At 40.4% G+C, this 10402-nt stretch overlaps 1 long non-coding RNA gene across 1 annotated transcript; it reads right to left on the bottom strand.

The window, feature by feature from the left end:
* Positions 1 to 1998: 1998 nt before the first annotated feature.
* Positions 1999 to 9703, bottom strand: LOC108449055. The gene is made up of 3 exons (XR_001865153.1): positions 9592 to 9703; positions 8706 to 8952; positions 1999 to 2852 (listed from the first exon to the last, which is right to left on the bottom strand). It is a non-coding gene; the product is annotated as an uncharacterized LOC108449055 (long non-coding RNA).
* Between the last annotated feature and the right edge of the window lie 699 nt (positions 9704 to 10402).

The raw sequence follows: 10402 nt of genomic DNA, 5'->3' as shown, positions 1-10402 counted from the left end.
CCCTCTAAGCCTAAAAGAAATATTTCAAGTGACAGAAGAAGGGAAGCTTTCATGTTTTTCCCCTTACAGTCATCCTTTGAGACCTAGAAATTGCAGAGTATATTTTTCCATTTCAGAATAATTCTTACAAATGTTTCATCATAATCTAAATTTCATCAAAACTGGACTATGGCAGAAGAACTTGATGATGAGATTCACTTTGGGATCTCCATGTTTATTTCTAGTTCACTGTCCCTTAACATATTTATTAGTGACATTTTGCAATATCTTACGTCACTTGTGACTGCAAGCCAAGACGTGATGTGACTAACAGAAAAGGGAAATCACAAATAATGATATGCAGCTAAGTATAAATACCCACCTTGCTTCAAACAAAAAAGAGGAGTGGTAAAAGGGGGAAAGAAATTCTCTGTGACATATTTTTAGACAGCTTCATGAAAAAATCCTTTTTGGAATGATTTCGATGACTTATTTTAGTCTTTCAGAGCTCCAAGTACATTGTTACAAGCTGTCTCCATTTGTCAAATCTCTCTTCAGTGATGCAGAGATCTATGCAGAGAGAAGAAAGAAACCCCAGATTTCCCTTAAAAAACTCTGGGCTGAAAGCTAACTATTTTTAAAAGTAAGGGACTTGTAAGGGGTTTGTTTTTGGGGTTGGGTTTTTTTCTGTTGGTGGGGTGTTTTTTTGGGGGGGGGGGTTGGGTTTGGTTTTTTTTTTGGCCAGCCGCTGGTAGTACAGATAAATTTTCCTGTATCCAGACACAAAAAAAGAAATGCTGCCAGAGAAGCTTTACATTATAGACAAATCACCTTTCCTGTATTTGTGTGTCCTTATCTCGCTCATGTTTGCTAAAAGCCAGTAGCCTTGCATTCATTGCTAAAAGAAAATCTGCTTTAAAGATGAAGGCAGAGGTAGATACTGGGTCATTCCAGGCTGGAGAAAATAAATGCATGAAATGTTTCTGTACATAGCTCCTGTGTCTTTGAATGGCGGGGTTTGGTTTTTTTTTGTTTTTTTTTATAAAAAAGGATCAGTAAAGTAGAATTTTTTTTTTTCCAAGCCTTACTGAATTTTCTGGTACTGTCTACTTTCAAGCCTTCTATCCTGATACTGATTTCTGACAGTATGCATATGCAAGAGATATGTGCACATCTCTGCATGAGTCAGTCGATAAGAGAAAGAAATTCCAGCAGTGGTGGGAACCCTGACTCCCACCCCATGCCTATGCACTAGCTGCTGAATGCATTTGCAGATTGCTGTTGTGTCTCATGGCATAAAAAAAAAAGCTCCAAAAGCAAAAACAAACGCCCTTTGGTAAGCCATTGCTAAGAAGTGTTTTCACATTCTTTGATTAGCATCCACAATATTAGTAGAAAAACAACCTCTAAAAATAAGTGCATGAGGTCATGCTACAGAGGTGTTTAACTTGAATCTGAAAATGTGAAGCATCCAGTACCATGCACTGATACTCTTCCCTTAGTGTGTAACAACCCAAGGCTGTCACTGCTGCCTACTGCTAGTTGTCTCCTTCCTTTTCCTTTTCCTTTTCCTTTTCCTTTTCCTTTTCCTTTTCCTTTTCCTTTTCCCTTTGAGGTCTCTTGCAAGTCTTATACTTAGCATATCTCTGCCTGAACAATGACTGCAAGAAATGTAAGCAGTTACTCCTGATCTGTTCAGCAACTCTGTAAAAACTTCTCTGCTGCAGGACTGACTGTCAACAATTTTTCCGACCACATAAAACTCAGTGTTTTTTTACTGAGACCACCTATTCATTCAAAGAAAATAGTATGTGTATGAATGGAGAAAACAGTGTAAATATCACGGGATGAAGTCTAGACAATTCTAACAAGAAAGAACGTCAAATTGTTTTTATTAAGATGTGGTCTTCTGGGTGATATAGTGACTCTCAACATCCACTAAAATCTGATATGCAGCAAACATCAAGAAAAGGTTCCTAAATGATAGACTACAGGGAAAAAAACAGACAGGATATCAAATCCTGAAAGAGAAGTGATTTGTGTTTATTCATTACAAAGGTTTTTTGCACAAAAGTCTCTTTCATATATCAAAACTAATATCAATTTGCCCTGACTTCCTCTATCTCAATAAATAACTTTGGAAATGCTGCAATTCCTCAGCTGCATTTAAAACATTTGATAAGCAACCTTTTTCATATACTGATATACAATTTATATGTCTGAAATGTGTCTTTAACACAAGTCAGAAGTGAAGGGATCAAATAAATCTCTGGTATAATTATAAGGCTTCCAAGTGAGCTAAAGTAAGATGAATTTCACTCGAGGTTTTATATTTAGCCTGGAAACAACCAGCCTGGGCATCTTGAATGAGACAGACCCAGCACACGTGCAAACGCTACAGCTGCCACCGTGATGCAGATGCTAATAATTCAGCGGCTTTGTACCCTGTGATTATGCATGTGCTGTCTAGTGGTTCAGATTAAAGAGTTAAACAAAGTGCTTCTCCCTCCCCTCTTGGCGGAAGATAATTCAAACCCATCTGATATTCACAGACAGTTGGACAGCAGCTGAGGTTTCATTAGGAATCCCACGTATGGCCAGAAGCAACATACACCTCGGTGTTTCCGGGAGCCACAGGCAGCCAGAACAGATGGTAGAAATCATCATCCCCAGACAGTCATCAGGGGAACCTCAGGCCACATGCTTGAATTTTTCTCAATGAAGCGCATAGAAGGCAGGCATTCGATCCATGTGACGGCAGCTGCCGGGTCCTGGGGGAGCAGGAGGCAGCGGAGTGGAGGAAGGCTCTTGCAGGTTATTAACAGGTCACGCTGTGACATTAGCAGTCCGGAAATATCGCCTCTCCAAGCGGGCTAAAACAAAAGCAAGGGAGAGGTTCCTCATAATTCAAACACAGTTCAGTGCTTACAGATTACAGCACATAATCTGCTTGGCAACAGCACAGCGCACAGAGACACTCTGCTATCTGACTTCCCCCTTTCTTCTAGCTGCTTCCACTAGAAGGAATCCTTGATGCAGCAAATGTCCTATGCAAATCTCGAGGGAGGAAGAGCACAACTTCCCTGCAATTTTCAGAATGAAACCCGGAGGCAAGGCTGATGGTGACAGCTCAACTCCCTCATTCAGATGTCCCTAACCTTTTTGTTCCATTTGTGACATACTGTATGCAGCATTGCTCATTGATCATCACTGCCTGTCTGAATCACCCAGCCCCTTCTGTGAGCAGTGAGACTTGCTACAACTGTCTGCCTCATTAGAGGGAAAATTTCCTTGGTGACATTTTGGAGGAAACAAGACATTTGGAGGAATAGTCTTAAAATATTGCATTTGACAAAGTGGATGATTTTAAAAATTATTACCCCAGCCCTACAATAGCCTACCCCTTCAGTCTCACCACAGCTCTCCTGTGCATAGCCAGCCATGCACGCCAGTCTGCAAATGGAAGGTCTCCAAACCCCAAGCCTGTTTTAAACCTTTGTGCTCAGCCAAGCACTCCAGAATTACATCCTGGAGAGCACACTAATATAAATATACATATGTTGTGGGCTTGTGTGTACAGAAATAAATGGGTGAGGATGTTTGCGTGCACGCATTTGTAAATACAAATAAAAGTACTTCATTCCCAGAAGCTACTTCCTTTTTGATTGCTTACACATTATAAGTATAAACTGGAGCTTATCAGGATCTGAAGTGGACAGATTTTGCAATTAAATATGCTTTAAGATTTTTGTTATGCCAAGTAGAGTTTTTTACCAGTCACCTTTCTCTGTTGAAAAACTTAGTTATCTACCTTCTTTGCAGGACTCTAATTTTGGGGAGTTCCATTGTTTCCTGCCTTGTAGAGTAGGCAGCCCCCACATACAGTTCTGGTCTTTTTTTTTTTTGTACTGTGCTGGATCCTGCATTTCCCACTCTCTTCCTTGCCTATTCAATCCTGGTAGCCCCTAGGCAGATAGATCTCAGCTGATGTTTCTCAGCTTCTCCAATAAAATTCAGTGCTCACTGGACTGTTGGTTAGAATAACAAATCCTAAGTCCTGTCCTAAGGATCCTTTGCATTCTTTGTGTTGTACAGGGAAACCATGAGTGTGGACTGTGCAGTGTCTGATACACTGGAGCTTTCCAGTAGCCATTGCATATGACCTTCACCATTACCTGACCAAGCAGCAGAAACCTGTATTTCCCATGCAAACACTGACCTTTAGTCCAGGACTTCTGGAAGTCAGGAAGACTGGCTAGGAAGTGAGAGAACTGAAGCTGTACTTGATACTGCAAACTGATTACAGCATTCTGCAGCCTATTAAACCCCTTTGGAAGCATTTACTCATGCCTGCAATATGGGTTGAAAACCTGGAATTACTTTACCACTCTGTTAGGGTTTCATTAGCCCAAATGAGCAAGGCTGTGGATCTGGCCATGCTGTCAGTCCTGAGAAGTGAAATACAGTGTGTTCAGCAGTCACGTGAATTCAGCAGATATCCTGGAAAGTCCCTCCTGTGCTGCAGCATCTTCTAGGCATGGGCAGTGTCCCAGTATATTTTCTGGTAGTGACTGGAGGCAATGGAAAAAACAAACCTGTGCAACATCAAGCTGGGCAGCCCTACACTGAGCTGGTGCCTAAGTCACGCCTGAGTGATTCCAGGCAGGATCCTGCGTCACAGTGCAGTGGCAGCATGGCGTCCCTGGCCATTCAGCAAAAGGCAAGGTTTGTGGGGAGAGGTAAATTCTTTTATAGAGAAACTGTCAGAAGTGGAAAAAGTGAGCAATGTTAATGCTCACAGGATGCTCTTCAAGCCTGAAGCCAAAGCAGGAACTTCATGAGTGGGAACAATTAGCTGTTAACAGTGATTCCTAATTTTCACAACCACTAAGGTTTGTGAGACTAGAAATGATGATCCATTACATCCTCGTGCCAAAATCTCACACTTGACATCATTTCAAAACATCTTATTGTCTGTTTGTATGTAAAATACCTCAGCTCTCAGAGACTTGAGCTTTTGCTTCCTTGTCATACTTTATGTACAATTTTCCCACTGGCACTTTTTTAGAAGAGTATGTGGTGGTAACAGTAAGAACACTTATCATGACAGTATATTAATAGAAAGGCAAGGGAGAGGTGTGTGGGGGGGTGTTTCTGGGGCTGCAAGAAGAAGTATGCAAATTTCAATCATCATAAAACATTGTTCTTTTTTTCAAAGGCAATTCTATTAAGTACAGCATTGCCCACCAGTTGGAGGAAGTGATTGTGCTGCTCTGCTCTGCACTGGTGCAACCTCACCTTGAGTTCTGTGTGCAGTTTTCAGCACCACAATATAAGAAAGACATTAAGCTATTACAGATTGTCCAAATGAGGACCATGAGGGACAGTGAAGAACCTGGAGGGGAAGCCTTAAGAGGAGTGGCTGAGGAAACTTGGTTTGCTCATCCCGGAGGAGAGCAAACTGAGTGGAGACCTCATTGTGGTCTTCAACATCCTCATGAGGGGAAATGGAGGGGCAAATACTGATCTCTTCACTCTCGGCATCAGTGACAGGACTTGAGGAAATGACCTGAAGCTGAGTCAGGGAGGGTTTAGGTTGGATATCAGGAAAACGTTTTTCACCCAGAGGCTGGTTGGGCACTGAACAGGTTCCCAAGGGAAGTCGTCACAGCACCAAGCCTGACAGAGTTCAGGAAGCATTTGGACAATGTTCTCAGGCACATAGTGTGACTCTTGTGCTGTCTTGTGCAGGGCCAGGAGTTGGACTCGATGATCTTGATGGGTCCCTTCCAACTCACCATATTCTATGATTCTAATTTTTTTTCCCTTAACAAGGAAATTACTTTTATCCTAGCAAGAATTATCTACAGTGTTACATCTAGACATGGTCTTCTTTATTAAAGAACATTTTTGTATAAGCCACTTTCAAAAAGGAGCTTTTTATGTTCCATCAACTAATGAGAGTTAATGTCAGTGTAAAGAATAGGATTTTAAAAGAAATAGGTTAATGATGTGGGATGAAATTAGCACTTGTGAAAGAAGTCAAGCTGACAGTTCCCCATGAACTCCTTATTCAACAACAGATGAATGCAGACCTGCTGGGAGCAAGGACCTGATGGAGTTGCTGTGTCTGACCCTTCTCCTGCCCTTTAGTGCCATTCCGTGCTGCATGTGCTCTCTAGACCAAAGTCTCCAGTGACCATCTCGCACTGCATTCCCCTTGTCCAGCTCCATCAATTTTGCAGCAGCATCTGCTCTGGCCCAGGTAAACCCAGAGATTTTCTATGCTGTCCCACAAACACAGCAATTAGCCAGTCACTTCAGACATGGCAAGTCAAATCTGATAGCCTGTCCGACAGTAAACCAGCACTAAAGGTCTCAGAGGTGCGTGCAAAACTAACACATACACAACACCAAACATTTAGGCATGTTTCGAACAATCCTGACACAAAGAGCATGTTTATATTTATCTCTAAATTTGCATTGACCATGTTCCCTGAAAGCCCTTTTTTTAATAAGCTAGAGTGCCTACAGTAATACTGGCCTTTCCCAAATTAATCTTGTTTAAAGTTGTCAGTGAGATGAAATTTCACGGGTTTGGGGGGGTTTTTTTGGCTGTATCTCTATACCAGTTATAAACTTGCTGCCTTCAGTGTTACTGTTCTGGTACTCCTGTGAATAGGAAAGGAGTCAGAAAACTGACTTAAGGTCATTCAGTCATTGACATTGAATTTTTATTCTATCGCCATATATCCATTACCCTCCTAAAATATTTCTACTTTTACATGGGAAACCATTAAAGGGAATCCTCATTTTATGAAAGGATTTCCAGAGTCATAAATACTTTGTGTTGTTCCTTTTTAAGACCTGAAGTTTTGCTTTAGAAACAGGGAAAAAAAGCAATTACTCTTTTCAAGGGAAAATTGCACCACTGACTTTTACGAGGCATGCAGCTATGACTATTTTCATTCTCTGATTCAAGCTGACAGCTCAGTTACTTGTCCACTCATTTCCTGCAGGTGATAGGGGCAATATTGGTCAACAATATATCAGTCGGAATTGATGTATCCATGGGAATCAAAAAGGCTGTCCAGCAAATTTTACTGTATGCCTCAGCCTCTCAAACATGACAGCACACCATGTCTTTCCTACTACTATAAGCCAAAAGTCCATGTTTTGTTCTGAGAAGAGCTCACACAAAATCAATAAGAGCAACGGTAAAAATCTTAGCTTTGTAAATAATACCCACATGAGGTTCTGAGCCACACAAAATGGTAAGAAAAATTGTAGTAACAAGGCTGAGATGCTGAATCGCAGCAGAAGTATGTTGTCACATACCATATATTAAGGTAATAGCCTGTGCCAGTCCTGTGGCATTAGCACAATATGAACATCCTGAAGCAGAGTCACAATCAGCACATTCCCCTTGGCTTGCTGTGGAGTGTAAGGACAGGGCTTCACCAAAAATGTATGGGCTCATTTGCAGACAAAGCAGGGAGGATATTGCAACTTCTGGCAAGGCAATGAAATATGCAAGGCTGAGAAGGAGCAAATTAGACCACGGCAGAGAAAGCAACTATCTCAGAGCAAGCTTATGCTATTTTCCTACTCTGGCACAGTAGCACAAAAAATCCTTGGAGTGTCAGAAAGAAGCAGGCTGAGAAAGGTGATGGGAGGATACCAGAGATGCAGCATTAATTCAGTGTGATCAGTCACTCAATCCCTGAGTTACTGATTGCCAAACATAACCCTGCACTTTCAGAGAATACAAGCACACAGAAAGATTTAAGAAAAGCAAAGGTACATTAAAAGCATGCATGAGAAAGCCAAATACTGAGAAAATAATAAGGACCAAGAATGACAAACAGAAAGGGAAGAACAGAAATAAAGGCAAATATGCACAGAACAAGCAATGGACAGAGAGATAGGTAAAGACCTAAGCAAAAGTAGTGATTAAAAGAAAGGTTATCCCACAAATATTTCTGTAGATTTTTTTAGCCTCCGAAGAGGGAATTCATTTATAACAATGATCTTGCCAGAATGGAAATGAAAACCTTCTTTCACTAACAGCTATATAAAATTTATAGCTGTAAATCATAGACTACTCTTTTTATATTGTTGTCTTTCACAGCTGCTAAAAAAAAAAATCTGAAAATTTAAATGACAAAGCTTCAAAATTTATCAAACAAATTAAAAAAAGCTGAAAGGATACCTTTTTTTAGTGAACTTTAAAATGGTGGCAACAGTGAAAATTCTATATAACCGTGCTTTGTTATCACTATATCAACTGTGCCAGCTTTTCACATATGCAAATACTTGTGCATTACTGATTGCCTGATGTGAAAGCAGGAGTAAAACTCAGTCCTTTGAAGTCTTCTCTCAGTTTAGGATTATAGGGTTACAGTAATGATTTAGTACAGCAGGATTTCCTTTCATAAAAGGGTGCCATTTGCACCAATGCTTCTTGTTGCCATTGAAATGAATTTCAGATAGCATAACCCAAATGTCAAGAAAAACAGTTTCTGTATTTTTCTAACATAGTGTCAACCTGAAATATTAACAGTGTCTGAAGAAAAATTGTGTTGCACTTCTGAAGGAACTCCCACACATAGCTGTAAATATTTTCTGACATGAAAAAATGGCCATCTGAATCGGCCCAGCAAACTTCTAAGTCAGAACTCAAATTAATATCTCAAAAAATACACTTGACAATAAAAAATACTTACAGTTGTTTTGTTGGCTTCTTTAAAAAGTGTAACAAAGCCTCAGGTAACTAGCTGTCCCATTGCACAGCTGGATTTGACAGGAGATTACTTTTCAGGGGGAGTGTTAGGTAATTAAAGATCTCTTTCAAAATTTCCCTGTGATTATTTCTATGGACTTAGAAAGCCATAAATAGGACCCCTGATTCTCCACCTCTTCACTCAGTGTTCACAGCAGACTTTAGCTTCAGTAGAAGTGGAAAAGACTCCCCTGAAACAAATGAGGACACATGCCACTTGTCAAAGGGCTGCATTAGGTAAATCTTTACAGACAAACATTGGGACACTTGATGAGTTCTAGCAAACAAGAAAGTACCAAAAAGTACTACATGTCTTTTTCTAATAACTAAGCTAGGAACCTACCATAAATTATAGAACTACTTCAAAATAAAAGCAAGCAACCTGCCCCTCTTCTTCCCAACAATAAAGTCTTTGAGACAATGAACTATAATCAAATCCGCTTTACGTGTCATATTGCGGATTTTAATTAACTGAGCATAGAATCACTTCCTACTACACAACATCTTGTGCTACTGATTCTCCTGTCAAAACCATGGACTGTGATACACCAGGCTCATGACAGTTGCTCTGAGTGTGCTCTGGTGCAAAGTGGAATGTCTCAGAAAAAAACAAATTACATACTTAATTTTTTTTTCTCTGAATTTGAAAGAACTCCACTGCAGCAACAAAACTAGCTCTCAGCTGGAGCCAAAATACACCTTTATCCTCAAACATCAGTCTTCCACCAGCCTGAATGACATATAGCAAGGTAAGGAACATCAATTCAATGAGGTTGAAGTGAAACAAAGGTGAAGTTAATCTCCAGGAGAGGTGATTAAGAAAGAAATACCCTAAGTTCTTGCAGAGAGCAGAGGAACTCCAGAGGAACTCCAGAGGAACTCCAGGAGCTACCACTGGCACCTTCCTTCCCTCCTTCCTTCCTTCCTTCCTTCCTTCCTTGATGTAGACCAAAAATTCTAATTAGCATATGCTGTACAGCAAGTGTTCTAACAAAATCATAGGCATCTGAATAAAAGCTTAAAGGCCTTGGATTATCTTTTAACACCAGAACAGAAGACTTTAATCAGGTCTGCTATGTCTGGCACATACTGAGAGTTAATTAGGTTTAGCAGTAGTAATCATAATAGAAATGCTTGGGTTTGTGGGGTCTGGGTTTTTTTCTGTTTTACATCAGTAGCAAGACACAAGGAGAATTCAGCTTATTCTTTCAAGGTGATTTCTGTGCTACCTTGGGGCTCTGAGGATTTGTCTTCCTCTGGTGTATTCTGGTGGCTAAATTCCAGACTGTGTTACTGTCCCTGGCTCTGCCTTCCAGATAATTACTTAAATGCATGGCTGTATCAAATCTGGAACATGCCACCAGGTTAAAACTGAAACACAAGACATGTTCTGCTGTAAATTAACATGCAAAGCACCCATTTTGCTTCAGGGAAAGCAAATATTTAATAAGTGGCACCTAAGAAAGGACATGCCTGACTAAGTCTCTCCAACGTGACTTCTTAGTTAACCCAAAAAACCTTCTGTTCTGAGAAGCATGTTTTGTGTTTCTTTATTTATTGCCAGTTGATACAAAACCCAGTCCCAGAGACTTAAATATCCTTGGCTTGAGTAAGGGTTGTAGAACTCTTCCCTTAGGTTGC

The sequence above is a fragment of the Corvus brachyrhynchos genome, unplaced genomic scaffold (genome assembly GCF_000691975.1).
Source record: "Corvus brachyrhynchos isolate BGI_N302 unplaced genomic scaffold, ASM69197v1 scaffold9, whole genome shotgun sequence".
NCBI lineage: Eukaryota > Metazoa > Chordata > Aves > Passeriformes > Corvidae > Corvus > Corvus brachyrhynchos.
This window is presented reverse-complemented; position numbering and strand designations above follow the sequence as displayed.